The sequence below is a fragment of the Mustela putorius genome, unplaced genomic scaffold, assembly GCF_011764305.1.
Source record: "Mustela putorius furo isolate JIRA1106 unplaced genomic scaffold, ASM1176430v1.1 tig00000040_pilon_pilon_pilon, whole genome shotgun sequence".
In the NCBI taxonomy this organism is placed as follows: Eukaryota; Metazoa; Chordata; class Mammalia; order Carnivora; family Mustelidae; genus Mustela; species Mustela putorius.
In genome coordinates this window covers 4,836,522-4,860,537 of record NW_025421261.1, presented here as the reverse complement: position 1 = coordinate 4,860,537, position 24,016 = coordinate 4,836,522, and the positions used below count along the sequence as shown (strand labels likewise).

At 44.9% G+C, this 24,016-nt stretch overlaps 2 long non-coding RNA genes across 3 annotated transcripts; one reads left to right on the top strand and one right to left on the bottom strand.

The window, feature by feature from the left end:
- Positions 1-550: 550 nt before the first annotated feature.
- Positions 551-23,611, top strand: LOC106004164. 2 transcript variants are annotated; one of them, XR_006605972.1, is made up of 5 exons: positions 551-726; positions 8,530-8,665; positions 15,631-15,796; positions 16,336-16,503; positions 22,667-23,611. It is a non-coding gene; the product is annotated as an uncharacterized LOC106004164 (long non-coding RNA). The 2 variants fall into 2 exon arrangements; XR_006605970.1 differs by lacking the exon at positions 22,667-23,611 and having other exon boundaries at positions 16,336-16,519.
- LOC123391326 lies at positions 2,604-7,321 on the bottom strand. The gene is made up of 3 exons (XR_006605980.1): positions 7,090-7,321; positions 5,497-5,612; positions 2,604-3,013 (listed from the first exon to the last, which is right to left on the bottom strand). It is a non-coding gene; the product is annotated as an uncharacterized LOC123391326 (long non-coding RNA).
- Positions 23,612-24,016: the final 405 nt, after the last annotated feature.

The following is a 24,016-nucleotide window of genomic DNA, read 5'->3' as shown; positions in this document are numbered from 1 at the left end:
AATAAATAAAATCTTTAAAAAAAAAAATCCAGAACATATGAGGGGAACACATCAGGGGAACAAAGAGCATATAGATAAACTTCCCGTACAGGCAATGTGGGGACTCCTTCAGGTTTTTTTTACATCTCAGGCGGACTTCGTGAGTGTTGGGACTGGTCTGGCAGATGCCCAGCTCATTTCAGGGACCAGTTGAAACAGGTTCCCCTACTCCTCTGCCATGTTGCCGGCTTGAGCCTCTTTCAGACTTTCTTTCAACAGCTGCCCACGGAGCCTTTTTTCTTTAAAAGATTATTTCAGCGGTGCCTGGGTGGCTCAGTCATTAAGCATCCGTCTTCAGCTCAGGTCATGATCCCGGGAGTCCTGGAATCAACCCCCGCACTGGGCTCTCTGCTAAGCAGGGAGTCTGCTTCTCCCTCTCCCTCTGCCTGCCTCTCCCCCTGGCTTGTGTTCTCTCTCTCTCTCTCTCAATCTCTCTCTCAAATAAATAAATAAATAATCTTTTTTAAAAAGAACAAAATAAAATAAAAGATATTTCAGTTCTCATTTTTTTGACCCTTTTACTTCCTCATACAGAGAGACTAATAATCAGGTAAATGTTCAGAAGGCAGAGAAGGACAGTAAGGAAGCAGTTTTCTTTCATGCTGGAATCCCAGGTTCAAGCACATTCAACTTCAAAACAACCCCAGCAGCCTCTGCCCCGGGCACCGCCAGTCACCTAACAGAGAGGTAGGTGTGACATGCTGAGGATGAAAATTAAAGTATGGAAGTGCTTGTTACTGGTTTCCTTCTTAAAATAAAATAAAAAGTGAAGAGGACTAGGGGCACCTGGGTGGCTCAGTGGGTTAAGCCTCTGCCTTCGGCTCAGGTCATGATCTCAGGGTCCTGGGATCGAGCCCCGCATCAGGCTCCCTGCTCAGCGGGGAGCCTGCTTCCTCCTCTGTCTCTGCCTGCCTCTCTGCCTACTTGTGATCTCTGTCTGTCAAATAAATAAAATCTTAAAAAAAAATAAGTGAAGAGGACTTAAGGTCTCTCCCCACAGGTCCATCAGGAGAAACTGATGTCACGAGCCCCACTCCTTGAGTGCCACCGCACCAGGACTCCGTGCATGAAGGATTTTGCACTCAGTAATTGAGTTTAGTGGAAGGAAGAGAAAGAGGGAGGCTGAGTAATGGCACCAGGTCGTCCAGGTGGTAAATGGTGATGCTGGGATTCTGTCTGTGACCAGAGAGTCCAGAGTCCTCGCGATCAATGGTCGTTGTGTGCCCCTTCCCAGGCATGAATGCGCTCACACGCAAGGGAACGGAGAAAGACTCAGTGGTCACAGACTGTTTTGAGCAAGAGTTGAAGCAAAAAAGCAAGACCCACTTTTATGAATACTAAAGACCCAGAACTAGGAAGTCGACATCCCTAAACTGTGCAATGATAGCAGTGTTAAAGGCCGAAAAGAGAATGCAGGCCGTCGGAAATGTTACCCCAGTGACGGAGGCCAGTTCCTTAGAGGAGAGGAACTGGAAATTGACATCAGGACCTTTAGGATTGTGTAAAGTGCAGGGTGGATTCAGTTGTTCTCTTTTGGGTTTTTCGTTTTTTTGTGGTTTTTTTTTTTTTTTTACAGGTTTGAGGTTTTTGAAATTGAAGTATAATGAACGTCCAGTGTTATATTAGTTTCAGAAGGACAGCCAAGAGACTCAACTCTTCTCTACCTTTCTCAGTGCTCATGATGTCAAGTGTAGTCTTAATCCCCATCCCCTGTTTCACCCATCCACCCCCGCAGCCCCCACACCCGCTCACCTCCCATCAGGAAACCACTAGTTTGTTCCAAGTAGTTAAGACTCTGGGGTTTTTGTTTATCTCTTTTCTTCTTCGTTCTTTTGCTTTGTTCTTCACGTTCCAAATGTGAGGGAGATCACGGCATTTGTGTTTCTCTGACATTTCACTTACCATTATACCTACACACTAGCTGTGTTCTGTTGTTGTAAGTGGCAAGATCTCATTCTTTTTTATTATTAAATATTTTATTTATTTGTTCATGAGAGACACAGAGAGAGAAATGCAGAGGGAGAAGCAGACTCCCCACCAAGTAGGGAACCCAATGTAGGACTCGATCCCAAGACCCTGGGATCATGACCTGAGCCAAAGGCAGCCACTTAACCAACTGAGCCACTCAGGCGCCCAATCTCATTCTTTTTTGTGGTTCAATAATATTTCATTGTTTTTATATACCGCATCTTTTTTTTAATCCGTTCATCTATCAGTGGATCCTGGGGCTGCCTCTATGTCTCGGCTGTTGTGAATAATGCTGCCGGAAACACAGAACGCACGGATCCCTCTGCATTAGTGTTTTTATTTTCTTTGGATAGATACCCCACAGTAGAATTATTGGATCATATGGAGATTTCTTTGGCTTCTCAGAGGCAAATCCTACGTGAAGCTTGCGGTTCCAGGATCAAAGGCAGGTCTCACAAGGGACCCCGGCTCTACCACATAGGGCAGTAGCGTTGGTTCTTGCCACACCTTACATTGGTAGTCTTTTTTTTTTTTTAAGATTTTATTTATTTATTTGACAGACAGAGATGACAAGTAGACAGAGAGGCAGTCAGAGAGAGAGAGGGAAGCAGGCTCCTTGTAAGCAGAGAGCCCGATGCGGGGCTCCATCCCAGGACCCTGGGATCATGACCTGAGCGGAAGGCAGAGGCTTTAACCCACGGAGCCACCCAGGCGCCCTACATTGGTAGTCGACATCCATTAAGTGAGGTCCCAGCTCCTTCGCCACGTCAGTCGTTATCTCCATTTGAGAGACGTAGGATTTCTCAACTTGAAGTGTCCTTGCACTCAGGCCAGAGGACATGACAGGAGGCTTCTTTCCAATTTCTTAGGGGACACTCCCAGCAGGATAAGCCCACACTCGGGCGTGATTGGTCAAACAGCATGACCAGAGGAAACCATTCAGCTCCTCTTCCGGATTGGAGGAGGCGGCATCTTCCTGACCTAACGTCTCCTAACGTCTCAAAACCTGAAATCAAAGAACAGAACAAAACAGAACTCTGAAATCAGCCTTCAGCAGTTGGCCTCAGTGGTCCCACACAGTTTTTAAATAATCTCCTACTGCTTCTTCCTTCCTCCTTATCAATGGGGAAATGGTGGGAGTTTGTGGGACAGGAGCCATGGGGTGACGAGTTTTCTGAGGCTTCGATTTCAAGGTCTATAGGCTTTACACTCGTGGTCTCGAAAGTCCCCCTTCGCCTCAGAGCATCATAGCCCAGCATAAAGGAGTTCCATGTTTCTTCATTTTTTATTAACTCAGAATCCTTATCTCTAAGGGCAAACCCTTTCTTTGCTCTTAGTCTTTTTGAAGGAAACAAAGGGAGGCATGCAGACTGTAGGACTCTATGTACAGGAAGTTCTGGAATAGGCAAAACTGATCTATAGTGACAGGAACCACACCAATGGTCTTCGGGGGGGGGGCTGGGCAGTGAGGCCCAGGGAACTTGGAGGTCATAGAAAATGTTGTCTCTCTCCTCACTCTCTCTGTCTCTCTAAAACAAACAAACAAATAAATAAAATCTTTGAAAACAATTCAGCTCTGTTTCCCAAAGTCTGGGATATATGTCCAATCACATGCAATCCTCCCTGACCACCATGAACCCTAGAATAACCGGATTACATTTTTCCCATGAGTTCGTGTCACTTCTGCTACTCTGACCAGTTCCTTTTGTGGCTAGCACTTGGTACTTACTTCCTCTATGTTCTGAGAATACCTCCACATTAAAAAAAAAAAAAAATTGCTGGCTCCCTAGGGCATGATAGTTTTTAGATAAAAAAGGCCTCTGAGATCAGTAACCACTACTTTACATCGTTATGTGAAACATCTAAAATCCTTAAGGGTTGGGGCACCTGGGTGGCTTAGTCGTTAAGCGTCTGCCTTAGGCTCAGGTCCTGATCCCAGGGTCCTGGGATCGGACCCCCTGTTGGAACCCCTGTTGGGCTCCCTGCTCAGTGGAAAGCCTGCTTCTCCCTCTCCCACTCACCCTGCTATTGTTCTCTCTTTCTCTGTGCCTCTCTCTATAAATGAGTAAATAAAATATTTTTTTAAAAAATCCATAAGGGTTTAAGGTGTTTGCCCAAAGTCAGGCAGTAAAGAAAACTGCAATGGAACACCATCTCCATCAGGCCACTGTGTCCCCGTTGGGCTGATGTTTCTTGCCTAGCAAGCAACCAGCCAAGAGCTGCGTGGGGACTGAATTTAGTGTGGGCTCCACTTCCTTTGCCAAGCTGTGAGCACTGCTTGAGGCTCTACCCCTGCTTAGAGGAGACAGCCTCTAATTTTCATAAAGGTGCGATTTGGCTAATAGCAGCTCTGATCTGTCATCAAACTTCTTTCCAAATTATTTCAAATTTAAGCTTTTTAAAAAAATTTTGTCGGGAAGAAATTTAGCATCTTTATTTTAAAAAAATGAATATCCTGTAACTTTCATAGATCCTAACAGTTTTTATAACATCTTTTTCAAATGTTGTTTTGTGAATTCTTTTATTTTAAGAGAGAGCAAGAGGAGCATGAGTGTGCGCTGCGGTGGGGAGGAGCAGAGGGAGAGGAGAGAGAACCTTGAGCAGGCTCCTCCCTTATGTGGGGCTCCCCCTCACAACCCTGAGATCATGACCTGACCTGAAATAAGAGCTGGACACCTAGCCAACTGAGCCACCCAGGAGCCCTTGTTTTGTGAATTCTGAAGCAACCCAGGACCTTCGTGGAGTTGATTCCCTTCACTTCTGCAGAGCCAGGCCAGGGATCCGCTTGGAGTGAGAAGGTTAACCCTGAACTCTGGGGCAGGAGCAAAGGAAGACTTAAGCCTCAGCCACCCATAAGGCAACTTTAAGTCTGATATAAAGGACATGGCCCAAGGAAACAAGAACTGAGTCCCAAAGGAAAGTTCTGGAGTCAGAGACAAGCACAACAGAGGAGTTGAGAGGCAGAGCCTGGAAAGGCTTCCTGAGACAATGGGTGATGTCCTTTTGTAGGGTGCCTCCCGGGTGCCTTGGATGAGTAGGAAAAGTAGAAAGCCCTAGTGGATCTACAGAGACCCAGGTCAGCATAGAATTGCTACTGGTTGCCAAGAGGATTCAGTAAAAGCAGAGACCAGTGTCCCGGTCTATGTGGGATAAGGCAGCGCAACCAGATCCCCCAGTAAGGGCCCACTGGGTAAAACAAAATCCTGCCGTGGGCCAGTATTCACTCCACCCAGTGCCATAAGAATGGCTGCATTTTCCCCCTCCAGATGCCATTTTGGTCAGGCAGAGGAGGAGATAGGAAAACACCTGAAAGATAGCACTTACCCAAAAGAGATTAGGTTAACCCAAAAGTTGTCTCTAATATTATCTTTACCTCGAAAGTATATGCTCAGTGATCTACTGTCACCCCACCATCCCATCTCCCCATCAGAGGAAACGGCACCTTCAGAACCAGAGCATAGTTACAGAGAAGAATGCTGCTTTTTCTACCTTTCAGTGCAGCTTAATCCATTACATCTGGTCCTTTCAATTCCAGAAGGCATGCTCTGCACACTCTCCGGGAGTCATGGAATTCAAATATTGCTTGTCAGTGTGAGCTTGATGCTCTTGTGCATAGAAAAAGATTATTCAGAGGTTACTTTTAAAAATGAATATTTGATTCATTAGTGTTACAATTTAAAAACTTAGCTTCCCTTAAGGTTTTAAGTTCAACTTAGAATTCTTATTGTTCTTTTATAAATACAGAAAAAAAATTTTTTTAAGATTTTATTTATTTATTTATTTGTCAGAGAGAGAGAGGGAGAGAGAGCGAGCACAGGCAGACAGAACGGGAGGCAGAGGCAGAGGGAGAAGCAGGCTCCCTGCGGAGCAAGGAGCCCGATGTGGGACTCGATCCCAGGACGCTGGGATCATGACCTGAGCCGAAGGCAGCTGCTTAACCAACTGAGCCACCCAGGTGTCCCTAAATACGGAAAATTTTAAAAACCACTTTGAAGGTCCTTAAATATTATTTGATGCCATTTATAAGTGTTATTAAATAAACTTCCCAAACCTTTTAAAGTACCTTTATAAATCTAATATTTTATTTTCCTCATAAATACAGAACTCTTTGATTAATATTAAAACTTTTCTGGGCATCTAAATAATGAACACAAATCTAACAAATGAAGCTTTTAAATATGGTGATTTTTAAATTAAGATATTTTATAAGAATCTGACTTAAAAGTGTAAATAATTACTCTTTTTTACATTTTACTTTATTTTTAAAAGATTTTATTTGTTTATTTGAGAGAGAGAGAGCACAAGCAGGCAGAGGGGCAGAGAGAGAGGGAGAAACCCACTCCCCGATGAGCAGGGAGCCCACTGTGAGGCCAGATCCCAGGACCCCACAATTATGACCTGAGTCAAAAGCAGACATTTAGCCCAGTGAGCCACACAAGTGACCCTCCTTTTACATTTTTTTAAAAAGATTTTATTTATTTATTTGACACAGAGAGAGATCACAAGCAGGCAGAGAGGCAGGCAGAGGGAGAAGCAGGCTCCCCACTGAGCAGACAGCCCGATGTGGGGCTCGATCCCAGGGCCCTGAGATCATGACCTGAGCCGAAGGCAGAGGCTTAACCCACTGAGTCAGCCAGGTGTCCCCTTCCTTTGGACATTTTAAGATGGAAATGCAGTCAAACTAGAAGTTAGGTCTTAAGCCTTAATTTAGTTTGATCCAGGTTAAACATTTTGGAGTGAGATACAAGTATCTCTCACTTTCCGAAAATCCGTGTTATGCCACGTCACAAAAGACCTACAGTAGCACCTATTTTTGCAAACCAAAATAAGTCCAAAGAGGATTTTTGCTTTTATGAAAAAAGTTCGTACTATGCTGAGGGGCACCTGGGGGGCTCAGTGGGTTAAGCGTCTGCCTCCGGCTCAGGTCGTGATCCCCGGTCGAGTCCATCGGGCTCCCTGCTCAGCGGGGGTCTGCTTGCCCCTCCCCCTCTGCCACACTGCCACCCACCTCTCACTCACTCCCTCTCCCTTTCTCTCTCTCTCAAATAAATAAAATCTTTTAAAAAAGAAAAAAATTGTTACCGTGCTAGTTGTGTAGGTCTTTTATAAAGGCGAAGCAGCACGAGCTAACTTTCAGAAAGCAGGACATACTTCTTGCTTTACGCCATTTCAGTTTACGAAAGGTCTCATAGGAACAGTCTCCTTCCAGACCGTGGGGGAAACCTGTGCTACCAGCAGTGCCCTTGGTCAGGAAGCAGAAGATGCTGCTTCTCAGTGACGCTAAGAGCGGGCACTTGGCTAAGCTGGTGAGTGCCAGGTCTGCCTACGCTAACAGTACCTCTCCCCTCTGCAGTTAGTAAACCATCTGTGGGGCCATCCTTGGCCACCGTGGGGCTATCCTGTTCCCTAAGAAAGTTTCACCAAATTCATTGATGGTCATTGCCTAAATTTATTACCACAATGGAGCACAAAATGGTTTTTTAATTCTATTATTCTTTCTTTACTTTCTGACACAACAAAATGCTCCAGGTTCACATTGTTCTTTCCTGGTCCTGGACATGGAATTGGCCATTTCTTGAAGTCCTGCTTCTTTTTACTGAGAGGAATGTTTCTTAGAAACCAGGATCCACTGCTAGCCGTACTTCTTGCTATTGGAGTGTCATGGTTTCTAGGCTCTTCCAGTGGACAGACTTATGGAACATTTCATTTAATTAATAAGCTCCTGTGGATATTTTTTATTCAAATTTATATTTAAAGCAATTTTTTCCTTAACTGAACTTATTGCATCTTTGTATGTTTCCCCTTGCACTGAAAATCATGGTCCTAAAAACGTTCATGTGCTTACCTCCTTTTTGTTTTATAACATACATAAAACAATTTCAAAATTATGATACCAGTATTACTAGTAACGAGGCAGTCCTGGGAGAAGTCTAAAGCCTCCCTGCAGTTCTGTATACCCTTAGAGTACATCCCCTAAATGTATGGGGTCAGAATTCTGTCCTTCTCTTTGGGGGATTCTGTTTCCCTACTGGATATACAGTGAGAGTTCATATGCTCCTTTTTGTGCTCAATTTTAGAGCTTATTTTTCATTGCCTTTACTTAATTGTGTTTTTGAATATGTAAAACATTCACATGGTTCAAAAGTCACGATTATATAGAAAGTCTACATAGAAACATCTGCACGCCCTTCCTCTTTCTCTCTCCCCACCCCCTCCATCCCTCATGGGTAGCCATTTTCATTAGTTTCGGTCTCTCTAAAATTTTTTTTCCATAAATCAGTGTTTTCATGTAAGAGCCTGACATTAAGCTATGGAGTGTCTAGGCATCCATTTCAAAGCTCTCCACCTTGAATAAATACATCGCTAACTATATGCCAGCCACTAGCAGACCCACCGAGCCCCTCCCACACATGAATTTGCCCTTCGAGAAAGCCCACAGTAACCTAGAGAACTAACAGGGAGTGACCCTGCTTCTCCCTTCCCACTCCCTAATTCCTGCTCTTTATGTTTTAAATCCGTCAGTGAAGAGTGAACCCATGAAAGCCGGAACACACACCCTTGGACCCTAACAAAGGAAGAGCCCCAGGTCCAGACTTCCTCCCCTTCGCTGCAAGCTTTGTTGTGTGGCCCCAGGCGTGTCGCGTACCCTTCATGACCTGTGAGTAATAAATCTCTTTATTCACGATTCTCTGGTGGTTGTTTTTGAGGTGTGTCTCGCAGTCCTAAGACCCACAAGGACTGGTTCCGTGACAATACCAGCTGTAGTCAGGGAAATGTCTATGAAAGCTTCGTACAAGTAAAAGGGGCCCAGGCATTCCTAGCTGATAGCACTGCCACGGCTGGGTTAGACTGACACAATAGTGTGTTATACACGTATGCACGCATGACACAATCTCTTTCTCCTTCACAAGATGTAGAATAGTAGATGCGCCGACTTGAACTTGCTTTTTTCATGTAACAATATGCCCTGGAAATTATTCTGAATTATGTCATAGAGACCTTTCTCTTCTCTTTATTTTTTTTAACTTTTTAAAAAAATTTTATTTATTTACTTGACACAGACAAAGAGAGATCACAAGTAGGCAGAGAGGCAAGCTGAGCAGAGAGCTGAATGTGGGGCTCAATCCCGAGCCAAAGGCAGAGGCTTAACCCACTGAGCCACCCAGGCGCCCCTCTCATTCTCTTTAAACAGCTGCAAAGTCTCAATCAACAGGTTGTCGGAGCCTGCGGTATCTGAAGACTTGACTGGGGCCGGCTTGAGCCACTTTTAATGATGACTCACTGCCATTGGAGTGAGGACCTCTCCCATTGGTGCTGGATGTTGATAAGAACATCTCCACTCAGGCTTATCTCCAGGCTGCTAGAACTTCCCTATGACATGGCGACTCAACTTCCCCTGAGCACATAATTCAGAGAGCTGGGTTAGAAATATCAGTGGCTTTTATTACTTAGGTTGGTCACATACTGTCCCTTCCAGAACATTCCATTTGTTAAAAGCAAGTCACTAAGTCTGGCCCACATTCAAAGGAAGGTGAATTGGACTCCACCCTTTTTTTAAATTATGTTAGTCGCCATACAGTACATCATTAGTTTTTGATGCAGTGTTCCGTGATTCATTGTTTGTGTGTAACACCCAGTGCTCTGTGCAACACACGCCTTCTTTAATACTCATCAGTGCACTAACCCATCCTCTACCCTCGTCCCCTCTAAAACCCTCCGTTGGTTTCTCGGAGTCCACAGTCTCTCATGGTTCGTCTCCCCCTGATTTCCCCCCTTCATTTTCCCTTCCTTCTCCTGATGACCTCTGTGCTATTCCTTATGCTCCACATATAAGTAAACCCATATGATAATTGTTTTTCTCTGCTTGACTTATTTCACTTAGCATGCCTTTTGAAAGGAAACGGATCAAATAATTTGTGGACATATCTTAAACCCTCCATAAACCTCATTAAAGGAAGATTCTGGGGTGCCTGGGTGGCTCGGTGGGTTAAGCCTCTGCCTTCGGCTCAGGTCATGATCCCGGGGTCCTGGGATCGAGCCCCGCGTCGGGCTCTCTGCTTGGCAGGGAGCCTGCTTCCTCCTCTCTCTCTCTCTGCCTGCCTCTCTGCCTACTTGTGATCTCTCTGTCAAATAAATAAAAATAAAATCTTAAAGGAAGATTCTGTACAGGACACTCTTTACCTTGTGTTTAAAGTAATGTAAATTTTTTATTACAATAGTCAAATAGTGTTTACTTAGCTCTGGAATCAATATAATAATATGAAATGTTATTATGTATATTGCATTATATATGGGCATATATAGACATTTACATACATAATGAATATATCTATAGATAGATGATAAATAGGTAGATAGATTAATTCCTGGAGGAGCTCTTTATTTTCTTTATGAAAATAACAAGGATTTATTGAGAATTTTTACATGTAGACATCTCCATTTTATTATACATAACTCAAGGTCCTACTTCTCAAATTAGGGGACCTGTATTCCCTGGGATATGCAGTAGAAGACTAAGGTGGGAAGTGCACAGGAAGGGTCAGATCTTGCAGGAATGACTTTATGTGGTCATATGCAACATGAAAATGTTTTTATCCTGAAACAGCTGTAGATGTATTAGTGAGTAAATGCAGCTATATGTCTATACATATTTTTTAAACCAATCATGATGGGGTGCCTGGGTGGCTCAATCCATTAAGCATCTGCCTTTGGCTCAGGTCATGATCCTAGGGTCATGGAATGGAGCCCCACATCCAGTTCCCTGCTTCGCGGGGAGCCTGCTTCTCTCTCTTTCTCTGTCTACTGCTCTCCCCAACTTGTGCTCTATCTCTGTCAAATAAGTAAATAAAGTCTTTATTTTTAAAAATCAAGCATGAAACTGCAAGGAAATTTTAAACTTAGGGAGTTCAAATAGGCTACTTTGGCCTATTTCCTCCAACCTCCTGAAAGTGCTTTTCCAATTCTCTGTCTTTAATGGTAGGTCAGTGCAAAAGTCTGAGAAGTGTTGACTTTAGAGTATGTATCTATCAATTTTGCCCATGAGGAACTGGTGGGAATCTTTCTTCTGGTCTTTTAGGGCATCTAAAGGAATCACCCTTATTCCTATGTGAGTTATTCCAATGCTGCTGTCTGCCCCCTCCCAATTTTGATAAGGGTGTTTGTCAAGCTATTTGAGGTTTATGTCAGATGCACTGGATGGGCCTCCCCAGCTCATGTTCTTATTACCACTTGCAGATTTTCTTGGACTTTTTTTTTTTTTTTTTTGGCCACAACTAGTGTGGAGCCCAGTGTGGGGCTTGAACTCATAACCCTGAGATCACGACCTATGCTGAGATCAAGAGTCAGATGCTCAACCAGCTGCTCAACCAACTGAATCGTCCAGGCCCCCTTCTTGGCCTCTTTCAGTTGACTGTTCCATGCTTAACTTAGCCGCCATGTATCTGTTGATTTCTATAAAGTCTGTGCCTTTGGAAAACATGTGTCCTGGTATCTTTCTTACACCAGGAACAGCACCTCATGCTAATGTGTGCTCTTCCTGGATCAGCTCTCCCTGTCCAGGCAACCCCGCAAATCACTGATCCAGGGAGAGGACACATTACAGCCAGGTGCCGTCACTGGCACCCTCTGCTCCTTAGGGCAGGGAGCTTGGTTGGACTCCAAGATGAAAATGGATTTCCCTCTTTGGCTGTAACCCAACCAGAGCTGAGCTACCCAACAGATGACTAATGCAGAGACAGCCAAACAATGTTTCGGGTAAGATCATTAAATATTCATCCCCCAAATCAAAACTTTGCCTAATAATTATTTTATGATTTGGCACAGTTTCAAATTTTAATCACACAGAGGGGGATGAAGGAAGAAATAATCTCTTCAGTCTCAAGGTCTCTGCTCATCTTAATAGGGCTCTGGCCATGAAAGCCTCTTTAACACATCACACACCCTTCCCTTGCTGACCCAGCTCAGGTTACGCCTGTGTGATCAGTCTTCGGCATCCTATGAGAAAAGTCACACATGTGGGAGCATAGTTACAGCTCCCTCCTCTGTAACCCTTGTTGGAAAGACACTTGGGGTCTACTACCCTTGGGGCTACCGTGGTTGGGTATTTCTGGCTGTGAGGACTAAGCTTAAGGGTAGCTCTTGGCCGGGTTCCTAACCATGGGAAAGGAAGTACGAGTGGCACGGCTAAAAGGCAGGGTTCTCAACTGGGGTCCCGGAACAAGGATGAGGGGACACACACATCTTTATTCTCACTAGCCTTCAAGAGAAATTTAGCATGTCTTTCTATTACGAATGTAAGCAATAAGTTCCAGCCATTCTAACAGAACCCAGGACATTCTGACCAGTAGAAGTCAAGATAGTCTCATACCCAATGTGGTCGTTAGAACTACCTGTTCGCTCACCCCTGCTTCAGAGGTACGGAGGTGTCCAGATCCCTAAAGCTCCTGTGTGGGGCACTATTCTCATGTGTCATTGCTGTGGAGCCATTATGAGCCCAGATGTCCCACATCCCTCTTCTGTGGCACAGAGACAGACATTGCTTCTTGGCTACTCCCTATCTACGAAGTTCTCTACTTCTTTAAAAAAGCAGAACATCTGAACTGAGCTGAGAACATCTAGAAACACTTAGAACTTTTTGCAGAACTTATTTCTATCATAATGGCATCAAAGTTGACCATGAATTTACAATCACTTTCTTTTTAATATAATTTGATCTCTCGATCCTTTGATAATCTACTGACATTCATCTATTGATCTTTGACCAAGTACTTAATTCAAATAGAGTTGTACTCCAGCCTTGGATGACTCTGGTGTTCTTTGCAGGAAGCCTCCCATGTTTGTTCTGTAAAGTGAGATATGCGAGGTTTCATTTCCTTTGCAATAATACGTGTTTGTGAAACAGTGTTCTTAGCCCTCGTAATATCAAAACAAAAAATTAAAATGCACTGAAACTCTAGTATGCCATGCATATTGCCTTGTTGTTTTAAACTACGGGCTTTACTGTAATTCCGGTACGGCAGGCCAGGAGATCAGGAGACCACTGCCATTGACAAGATAGCTGCTTACTCTATCTACCTGCTCAGGCTGCTGTAACAAAGCACCATCTGGGTGGCTTCGGCAACAGAGAACTTATTTGTCTTAGTTCAGGAAGGTAGAAGTCCATAAACAAGGTGTCAGCGGTTTTAGTCTGGGGTACAAGCTCTCCCTCTGGGGTGTGGACAGTCCCCTCCTCCTGTGCGCTCACAGACATTTCCCTGGGAATGTGCGCAAGGAGCAGAAAGAAAGAGAAGGAGTGAGAGAGAGAGAGTTTTCTGTGTCTTCTCACAAGGATGCCCTCAGACACTAATTCTATCAGACCAGGGACCCAGCCTTATGACCTCATCAAACATTACTTCCTTAGAGGGTCTGTCTCCAAATAACCCACTGGGGGGTTAGGGCTTCCACGTTTGAATTTGGGGAGACACACACTTTCAGTCCATAATACTTCTACTCATGTCTCCCAAGAGAAGGGGTACATCATACCATAGGGTCCCAAGGGAAGTACTGGGATCTGTCAGGAGGCAGATTAAGTAAGGGGGAACCTGGACGAGAGCCTTTTGTGGTGTCCAGGGGAAGGACCAGGTGAGGCAGGGCGAGCAGGGCTAGGCTGGCTAGTTTGAGTCAGTTCAGTGGTCTCTGGGGCATGGGTCCTCTCCCTAGTTGTCTCGTACCTGGCCGGGGGTGATTAGGGCCAGTGGATGGAGGACAGCGGACAGTGGAGTGGGAGAGGGCATGTGTAGCCTCTGCAGTGATCAGTTTGCACACGAAAGACATGTCATTTACCATCTCTGGGACGGGGCTAAGCCCAGGAGGGGCAGACTCTCCAGGGTCACAAGGCCCCATATAGCACAGCATCAAATACAGAAACTAGAAAATGTGGTTATGACACGTGTCAAAGTGTGCCCCACTTTTTAATGTTCTTATTCAAGATAAAGAACAAAGCCTCCATATTGATGTCTTATAAAATATACAATCTTAGCTTTAAAATGCCTATATTGGAAACATACTTTCTCATCACTTAATACCCCACGTATATCCCGAATTTGTCTTATTTTAATGTGCTGATGTATTAGTTACTCATTGCTGCATAACAAGTTACTCTGAAACTAGTGATTGAAGCAACAAACCCTGATTATTTCGTGGTACATGTGGTCAGGAATTTGGGTGCCTCTTAGCTGGGTGGTTCTGGGTCAAGTGCTCTCATGGAGAAGGAGTCAACGTGTCAGCCAGGGTCTCAGTCTTCTTGAGGCTGAATGGGGAGGAATGTCCTTCCAAGATCATGCATGTGTCCATGGGCGAGTCTGAGTCCCTTGCCACGTGGGCCTCTCCAGGAAGCTGCCGCGGCCGCTGGCTTCCTGCTGTTCAGTTAACCGGAGGGAGAGCAAGAGAAAACACCCAAGAAGCCAGTCTTTTTATAACCTAATCTCACAAGTGATATCCCATAATTTCTGTCATGTGTTGTCATTAGAAATGAGTCATGAAGGGCGCCTGGGTAGCTCAATCGGTTAAGTGTCACTTTCGGCTCAGGTCATGATCCCAGGATCCTGAGATCAAGCCCTGTATCGGGCTCCCTGCTCAGTGGAGAGCCTGCTTCTCCCTCTCCCTCTGTCTGCCTCTCTGCCTACTTGTGATCTCTCTCTCTGTCAGATAAATTTTTAAAAAATTTTTTTAAGAAAATAAAAGAAGTGAGTTGTGATAGTGGGGAGAGAGTTCACCAAGGGCACGAATACCAAAAGCAAGATTACTGAGGGTCACTCCCAAGCCTGCACACCACAAAAGATAACTATGCTTCGATACAACCGCTTTTCTTGGCAAGCCTTTGTATTTTAGTTTTTGAATTTTTTTTTAATTTAAATACATTATTCTACAACGAGGTCCAAGGGCTTCTCTAGCTATACATAGTACAAGTAAGTTAAGAGTCCGGGTTCTAGTGCCAGACAGACTGGTTTCAAACCCCCCTCAGGTTCCAACAATAAAACGGAGATGCTCACAGCTCATCTCCCAGACCTGCTGTAGGGATTCAATAAGATGGTGGGTATAAAATCTTAAATTCTGCCTGATTCTATTAAGCACCCAGTAAAAGGAAGCTTTTGTCCATGGATAAAAGAATGTGCCTGAATTTCACACATACGCATGCTTTTCTGCTTCACAAAGCTACAGAAGCCCAGAGATCATGTTTATTAATGGCCGGTTCCAGTCTTTCCCCCGTGTATACCTCCCATATCTTGAGGAATATATGTGATGAAGCCCAGTGTCTCTACCTGCTCCCTCCCCAAAAAGCCCCACAGAAAATACTAAGCATTACTGCAGCCGAAGTATTAACACAAATGACATCAGCACAAGAGCAGATGCTGGCCAAGATCACCCACAGGGAGGGGACATAAAACTCAAGAAATCTCGGGTGACTGACAGAACCTCGGCCCTGGCAACACCGGCCATGAAGGACGTGCGCACACAAGGAGGATCAACCCCTTTTCAGCTTCAAACTGGGTGTCCCATCCTGCCCATCCAGTTCAAAAAGGAGGAGACAGGGAAGGGACGGGGCAACCCCGTTATGGTTTTGTGATTCTTTTATGATTTTAACAGAGGGGATGCCTTGTTTCGGAATCCGGTAACAGTTCAGAAACAACGTGGAAAACTGAGAGTCGGGAATCGATGGATGCCTACACCGGCTTGTCGCTGTGCATCTGGAAATCAGAAAGACGGGATTCCAAGAGCCAGGCTCGCTTCCTGACCGGGAGCCCAGACAGAGGTAGGAACTGCCCGTTCCCTGCACGAGAGAAACCCTCTGCTCCCGCTGGCGCGCCTCACCTGGCAGCACACACGGACAGAACACGGTGACAGAGAGGGGCAGCACCCGTCACCATGAGGAAGCAAGCACGTTCACATATTAGTTTTGATTTCCCAGCAACCACGTGGGGAAACTGAAACCCTTGGTTCCCCTCCACTGCCCACCCCTCCCAGGCAAGCTCACTCCCACGTCCCAGGCACAGTTTTTCAAAACCTGCTGTACCAGAGAATTGAATTTGAAATACCTTGATTAGCACCAAAATTAAAATTAAGACCTACCGGCAAAGGGTGCACGAGCTCTCTTTATGCTCTTTCTTACAACTGCATGTGAACCTACAGTTTTCTCAAAATAAAAAGTGCAATTTTAAACATCGAGCTACTCAAAATGTGCTACAACAGGAAGACAGGAAGAAAGAAAGAGCAACGCCTACTCACTCCTCCAAAAAAAAAAAAAAAAAAAAAAGCCCCATTGTGAAAATCAACTTTTTGGTTTTTTATTAGATGAACTTCCTCAATCAAGCGGTTCCCATAGAGTTTCCATTCTGTGCCCAGTGAAAGGTGCTGCAAGAGAAAAATGACACTTGTCCCTTTTTGCTCCTTTCCCCTCACCGAATGGACCATTTCTTAATAGCAACTGACGGAATATTCCGGTAGCATAAACAAGAACGGGTAAGACACATTTGCTTCAAAGGAGAACAGGGAAAGGGGAGGGAAGAGACACCTTCCACAACAGATACTTTTGGACTTTTGAATTGATATTGTGTGTCCATGTTGCCTGGTCCAAAACACGATTCCCCGAATTCTACATGTCCCCTGAAGGTCTACGCGAACACACGCGGACACAGCCTTCTCTGTGAGCTTGTCTCATCCTACCAGCTGGAATGCACCCTTTCCTCCTGTGTGTTCCTTCACTGCCCGCTGAAAAAGTGACAGCTTTAAAAAAAAATACCCATGCTCAGCCCCTTCCAGACTGACTGAATGAGACTCTCAGAGAGGAGATCAATAGAGATGTTTAAAAAAAAATTCCCCAGAAGTGTTAAATATGTACTCAGGACTGAGAACTTCTGCCCTGGCATTTTATGGAGCCCAGATTCCAGCACTCACCCTGTAAGCAAACACTGAATAAGTGATTACAAAAATGGAATAAATAAATAAAGAAAAAACCCTTTCACATTGAGCTCATTTTGTCTGCACAGCCGCCCTGTGAACTGGGCATGGGCTGGCACCGCCCAGAAGAGGATAAGAGAGGGTTGAAGTACGAGAAGTCACAGAGGGTCCCTTTGGGCTTCTGGGTTCTAGACTTTGTTTGACCTGCTCCCCTGAGATTGAAACTGAAATCTGTGCTCCCAGCCATGTTCTAGCACACTAGGAGGTGTTCAACAGCGAGTTAGCAGCAGGGCAACAACCCAGGGCTCCCGCAGGGCGGCAGGAAGTGTCTCAGAGCTACACCGGGGGGACTCATCCTCCAGACAGGGTTCCGAAGTGGGAACTATCAGCCATTAGCTGGTCAGGTTGCTTTGAGGTTCCATATGAATTTTACCATAGATTTTCCTCCTTCTGCAAAAAAAAAAAAAAAAAAAAAATCCATTGGTATTTATATAGGGATTACATTGAATCTCTACATTGCTTTGGGTAGTATTACTTAGTATTACTTAAATACTTAGTATTTAACAATACTAAGTCTTCTGATCCACGAAAGTGGATGTCTTTCCATTTATTTGTGTCTTTTAAAATTTCTTTAGCAATGTTTTGCAGTTCTCAGCATACTAGTTAAGGTTAAGTTTTTTCCTAATTATTTTATTACTTCTGATGCTATTGTAAATGGTATCATTTTCCAAGGGTCTTTTCAGGATATTCACATTAGTGTATAGAACACCGACTGATTCTGCATATTAAGTTTGTATTCTGCAACTTTGATGAGTTGGTTTCTCAGGTCTAACAGCTTTTTGGTGGTGCCTTTATGGTTTTCTACATATACGATCATGTCATCTTGAATAGTGTTAACTTTACTTCTTTGCAATTTGAATGCCTTTTCTTTCTTTTTCTTGCCTAATTACTCTGACATCTAGTACTAGATGTCATAGTTGAATTGAATTCAACTATACAACATTGAATAGAAGTGGTGAGAATGGGCATCCTTGCCTTGTTCCTGACCTTAAAAAGAAAGCTTTCAGCTTTTCACCATTGACTATGACATTAGCTGTGGGCTTTTCACATACAGTCTTTATTATGTTGAGGTAATTTCTTTCTAATCTTAATTTGTTGAGTAAATGAAAGATATTGAATTTTGTCAAATATTTTTCTACATCAGCTGAGGCAAACATTGTGGGTTTTTTCCTTCATTCTGCTAATATGGTATATACCTTGACTAATTTTCGAATGTTAAACCATCCTTGCATTCCAGAGATAAATCCCACTTTGTCTTGGTGTTTAATCTGTTTAATGTGTTCTTAAATTCAGTTCGCTGGTATTTTGAAAATTTTTACATCAATATTCATCAGGGATATTGATCTGTACTTTTCTCTTATTGTTGTCTGATTTTAATCTCAGGATAATGCTGATTCATTAAACAAATTTGGACATGTTCCCTTTTCTTTAACTTTTGAGATTTCAAAAAAGGTTGGTGTTAATCCTTCTTTAAATATTTGGTAGAATTCTCCAGTGAACCCATCTAGTCCTGAGTTTTTCTCTGTTGGAAGGTTTTGATTACTGATTCTATCCCCTTACTAATTATAGGTCTATTCATACTTTTTAACTCTTCATGACTCAGTTTTGGTAGGTTGTTATGTTGATAGAAATTTATCCATTTCTTTTAGGTTATCAAATTTGTTAGTATATAGTTGTTGATAGTAACCTTAGTCTCTCTTTTAAGATTTTGTTTATTTGAGAGAGAGAGAGAGAGAGCATGAGATGGGGGAGGAGCATGTAGAGGGAGAAAGACTCCCTACTGAGCAGGGAGCTCCATTCGGGACTCAATCCTTGGACTCCAGGATCATGACCTAAGCCAAAGGCAGTCGCTTAACCAACTGAGCCACCCAGGTGCCTAGTAATCTTAGTCTCTTATGATCCTTTGTATTTCTGTGGTATCAACTCTAATATCTCCTTTTTCGTTCTGATTTTTGTTGGTTGGGTCTTCTTTCTTTTTTTTCTTAGTCTAGTTAAGGGTTTGTCAATTTCATTGATCTTTAAAAAAAATTCCTAATTTTGCTAGTTCTTTTCCTATTGCTTTTCTACTCCCATTTTATTTATTTCTGCTCTAATCTTTATTATTCCTTCCTTCTGGTAACTTTTGTTTAGTTTGTTCCTTTTCTAGTTCCTTGAAGTGTAAAATTAGGTTGTCTATTTGAAATCTTTCTTTCTTTCTTTCTTTTTTATAACTTTATTTATTTGACACACAAAGATCACAAGTGGGCAGAGAGGCAGGCAGAGAGAGGAGGAAGCAGGCTCCCCCTAAGCAGAGAACCCAATGCGGGGCTCGATCCCAGGACCCTGGGATCATGACCTAAGCCGAAGGCAGAAGCTTTAACCCACTGAGCCACCCAGGTATCCCATCTATCTATCTATCTATCTATCTAGGCATTTTTCATTATAAAACTTACCTCTTGTGTTTTGCTGCATCCCACAAGTTTCAGTAAGTTGTGTTTTTGTTTTCATTTCTCTTAAAATATTTTCTAATTTCTCTTGTGATTTATTCTTTGACCCATTAGTTCAAGAGCTAACAGCCTAATTTGAGGTTGGAGGGACGTTTCTATCCAAATGATTGGAAGACCAGGTGCAAACAGGGCAGCGCTCTTCTCTTGCACAGCATGGACTCGGAAGATGCAGGCTGTGAAATGCCCAATTTAGAGAAGGGTCATCAGAACCAGCTGTGGAAACCATGTTGCTTATGGAGCATCTTGATCAATGTCTCCATGTGAGGCTTTGTGTTTATCTGTGGTTCTGTCCAGATAGAGCTTTGGTTTGTAGAGCCCTGACTTTCCCAGTGCACAACACAGATGTGTCTGTAGCTAATCTTGTCCCCAAGTTCAGGGAGAACTAGCCACAGATAAAGAGATAGTCCATTTAGTCTCCTCATTACTTCCTCTACCTACCCCTTCCTTGGAAACAGCTGCTCCCCTTTCTTCTTTCTACTCCCTTTCCTCATTCAAAGGGGGAGAAAGAGAGGAAATAATATACCATGTACTTCATATGAATTGTCTTACTGAAGCCTCACTCAGTATTACTGTCCCCACTTTATAGTTGAGAGAACTGGGGCTCAGTTAAGGAACTTGCTCAATCACTGTTAACTAAATATACAGTAAGAGGAAGAGATTGGACCTCAGAATAGGTGCTTCTGGATCCAACACCCAGACTCTGACCATTGCATCTCACCTTTCCCATTCATTCAACAAATACCTACCAGGTACTTGCCCTGTGCTAGGAGCTCTGGTGCTACAAAGGAAAGCAAGACATGGCTCCTGGTCTCCCAGGAAACCACTGCTAGTGGAGAGGACCAATACCAAACCTGTAAATAACAAAGATTTTTTTTAAAGGTTAAAGTGGTATAAATACTATGGGAGCACAGAGAAACTATGTGAGAGAAATCTCACATTTAGGGCAGGATTTCACTAAGAAAAAAAAAAAGGAGGAAGAAGGACATTTGGGAGTTTTGAAAAATAAATGCCAGATAGCAATATTGTAGGTTCTGCAGGCTACGTGATCTCTGTTACACCCACTCGACCCTGCCACTGTAGCACTAAAGCACATGCAGACAAACATAAACGAATGAGCATGGCTGTATTCTGATAAAACTTAATTTACAAGAACAAGAAGGCAAATGGATTTTGCCTGGAGGCCCTCAATTGCAGACCCTTGGAAAACCAAAAGTGATTAAGGCAGGGAAGTAATCAGATTCCCATTCTCAAAAGACCACTCTGGACAATGTAGTGGAAAAACTGTGTCTTCCCTATCTTTTCCCTTGGAGTAGCTCAGATAAATGTGCACCACGGTGGCCATAGGCTTTGAATTTTGTAAGATAAGGAGCCTAACGGGTCTGGGAACTCTCATACGACTCTCTTAATCCTCCATTCTGTTCATCACCCAGTTCCATTTCCTCCGATGTATTTTTATCTGCCTCTCCTTTTGGGTGTAGATTTGCCAGATTTAACAAATAAAAATATAGGATATCCAGTTAAATTTGAATTTCAGATAAACAATAAAATGTTTTTTTGGTATAAGTATGTCTCATACAATATTTGGCACATACTTATGTTAAAAACTTATTCATTATTGATCTGAAATTCAAATTTAACTAGGCTTCCAGTATCTTATCTGGCAATGCTACCGGGGGGGCACCTTTATTACCCAAAACTGACTCCCACTCTTCATGGAGGCTGAGGTGGAAGACACAACCAAATCAAAGAATAGGAAAATGAAGGGTTTTATTTGCAACAAGTAAAGGAGATATTTTCCGAAGCAGAATCTTCCTAAACAACAAGATTGGGAACATTTTAAGCTAAGAGTGCATACATATTCGTGGAAGGACCTAGCAATGGGTACAACAAGGGAATGGGGCAGAAGTCATCTTAAGGTGACAGAGTCCAAGTTGAAGTCATGAGGACTCGGAAGGGTCATCATTATCAGTTCTCAGGTTTCAGTTGGTTGAGTATCTGAGGGTTCAAATTGGTTTAGACACTACAAAGATGACCTAAGTGTGTGTGTCAGATCGACCTTAACTTTGGACCAATACTGCGAACTTTACTACTTAATTTTTTTGTCCCTGATATGATTAGGTTGTCTCCTATTTGTTCACAAGATGGCTGGGGCCCTAAATGATTCTCTTATGTCAAGAAAGCTAAGTTTGTCTTTCTTTTTCTGGGAACCCCTAATTCTTTCTGCTTACACCTTCAGGCTAAGTTACTCAGAATTCTAACACAGGAGATGGGGATCAGGGCATCCTGATGTCCAGACTGGTTTGTGAGTGATGGGCATGTGCTTGGCAGCTCCCTCTAGGTAGGGCCATAGAGTGAGGCCTAATAGAGTGAGTATCAAGGTAGATTCCAGCCAAGTCCAGAGCTTGAGAGGAGGGGGTGCCATTGAGATATTGCTCTGGGGCCTGCAGAATAAAGGCTGGGCCAGGAAGTGAATCAACTGTAAGGTGACACCTTTTATGACCCCTTGCATTTGAATAGAAGGTTAACTCTCAGCAGCATTAACATCCTCTAATCAGAATTCTTCTACACCTTCCCCTGACTCACACTAGGTCTTTACAATGGCCTGTGAAAGGCTTACGTGAACTGAACCCACTTATCTTCTGCTTCCGTCACTGCACAAACAACCCTGACCTCTGCTCTTCCTTGCAAGGGTCAAGCATGTCCCTGTCTCATGCTGCGGTGCACAGTCTCTCTGCCCAGAAGGTTCTTCCTGGGTTTCCAGACAGCTCACTGCAAAACTCCTTCCGATGTCTGCTCCAGTGCCGCTGCCCTGACTATTCTGTCAGAAACTGCGAAGAGCCCCCACCATGCTTCCCATTTCCCCTCCCTGTGCTGTTGTTCTGGGCCATCAGCCTCACAAGGACCGGGATTTGGGGGGGGGGGGTTGTTCCCGTCCTCTGCCTCCCCAGCTCCTGCAGTGGTGTGTGGCGCAGACCCCGCGCTGTAGCTGTTCACTCAGCACGTTGGCCAGTGAGCGACACCCCAACGTCTGCGGCCTCATTCGATGCCCGTCACCATCGTGGGGACTCTGATTTCTGCATTGTCGGACACACAATTCGTCTATTAAGTACGTGTAATATGCAAACACTCTGAACGAGGGAACAAAACAAACTTGTTCCCTTATTGTTTTGTTTTCATAGAAATGAATTTCCCCTGTGTCCGTGTGAACTTCTGCAGTTGGGTCTGACCAGAGGCTTCCTGTCCCCTCTCCCTGCAAGTCAGCGCCGGGAGGGAAGGTTTGTAGGCAGAAGCGGTTCGACAAGATCGGCATCAAGTCGACGGCACAGTCTCCGCACACAGCGCCGGGGTGGCCGACCCTCGCTCCAGGCAACCCCAGCAGAACCCCGGGGCCGGGTCCCCTCTCCCCGCCCGGGCCGGTTCTCACTCGCTCCACACTGCGTGTTTCCGCAGACGCGCGTCCCGGAGCTGCACCTCCCGGCCGCGGACACCCGGAGCGGGTGCAGGGGGGGACAGCGGGTGCAGGGGGTCCGGGTGGGGACCAGCCGCTGCACCGCAGCCCCCGGACCACCTGTGCAGGAGGCGACGCCTCGCGTCTGGCTGCAGCCCACAGCGGCAGGACAGGGGCCCGAACCCTTCGATTTCAGAGGAAATCGCCCTTCCCTCCCCCACCGCACCCCCACCGCACCCCCACCGCACCCCCACCGCAGGCTGGGCGCGCTCCTGGGTTTTATTCTGCCAAAGCAGCCGGTTGGTTGAGGCTTAGCATTTGGGAGGGTTTGGGGTTTCTGTCTCCTGCACTGGTCAGCGGGGGAGGGACCGGCTCCCCGGGAGCGCTCGGGCACGTGCCGGACGGAGCCTGGCGCAGGGAGAGGAGGAAAAACGCTCCGAGGACGCGGCCCCCGACCCCCCTCCGGCCTCCAGCAGCTGCGGGGAGACCTAGACCTAGACCTCTGACCCCGACACCCGAGGGGCCTTGGCTGCAGCTTCTCTAGCTCCGGGACACTGGGAACGTTCCCTGCGCGGCTTGCGCTTTAAACGGCGCATAATTGGGGCGCCGGGTGGCTCAGTGGGTGAAGCCTCTGCCTTCGGCTCAGGTCATGATCTCAGGGTCCTGGGATCGAGTCCCGCATCGGGCTCTCTGCTCAGCGGGGAGCCTGCTTCCTCCTCTCTCTCTGCCTGCCTCTCTGCCTGCTTGTGATCTCTGTCAAATAAATAAATAAAATCTAAAAAAAAAATAAAAAATAAAAAAAATAAAAAATAAAAAAAATTAAAAGGAGCATAATGCATGAGACTGTCCTCCTCGGGCATCCTCAGGAGCCGCTGCGGGTCCAGGCCGGACCGGGTCGACGCTCACACCCGCCAGAAGGAGTTACGGGCCCGCGCGTCCGCGCTGGTGTCGCAGAGCTGTGCGGGGACCAGAGCGCGGACCCCTCCTCATTCCCGCTGCTGAAAGCGCTCAGCTCCTCGCTTCCTTTGGGGAAAGTTCCTGCTCGCGGGCTCCGGAGGGTTTTCTCTTTCTCCGGCCTTCT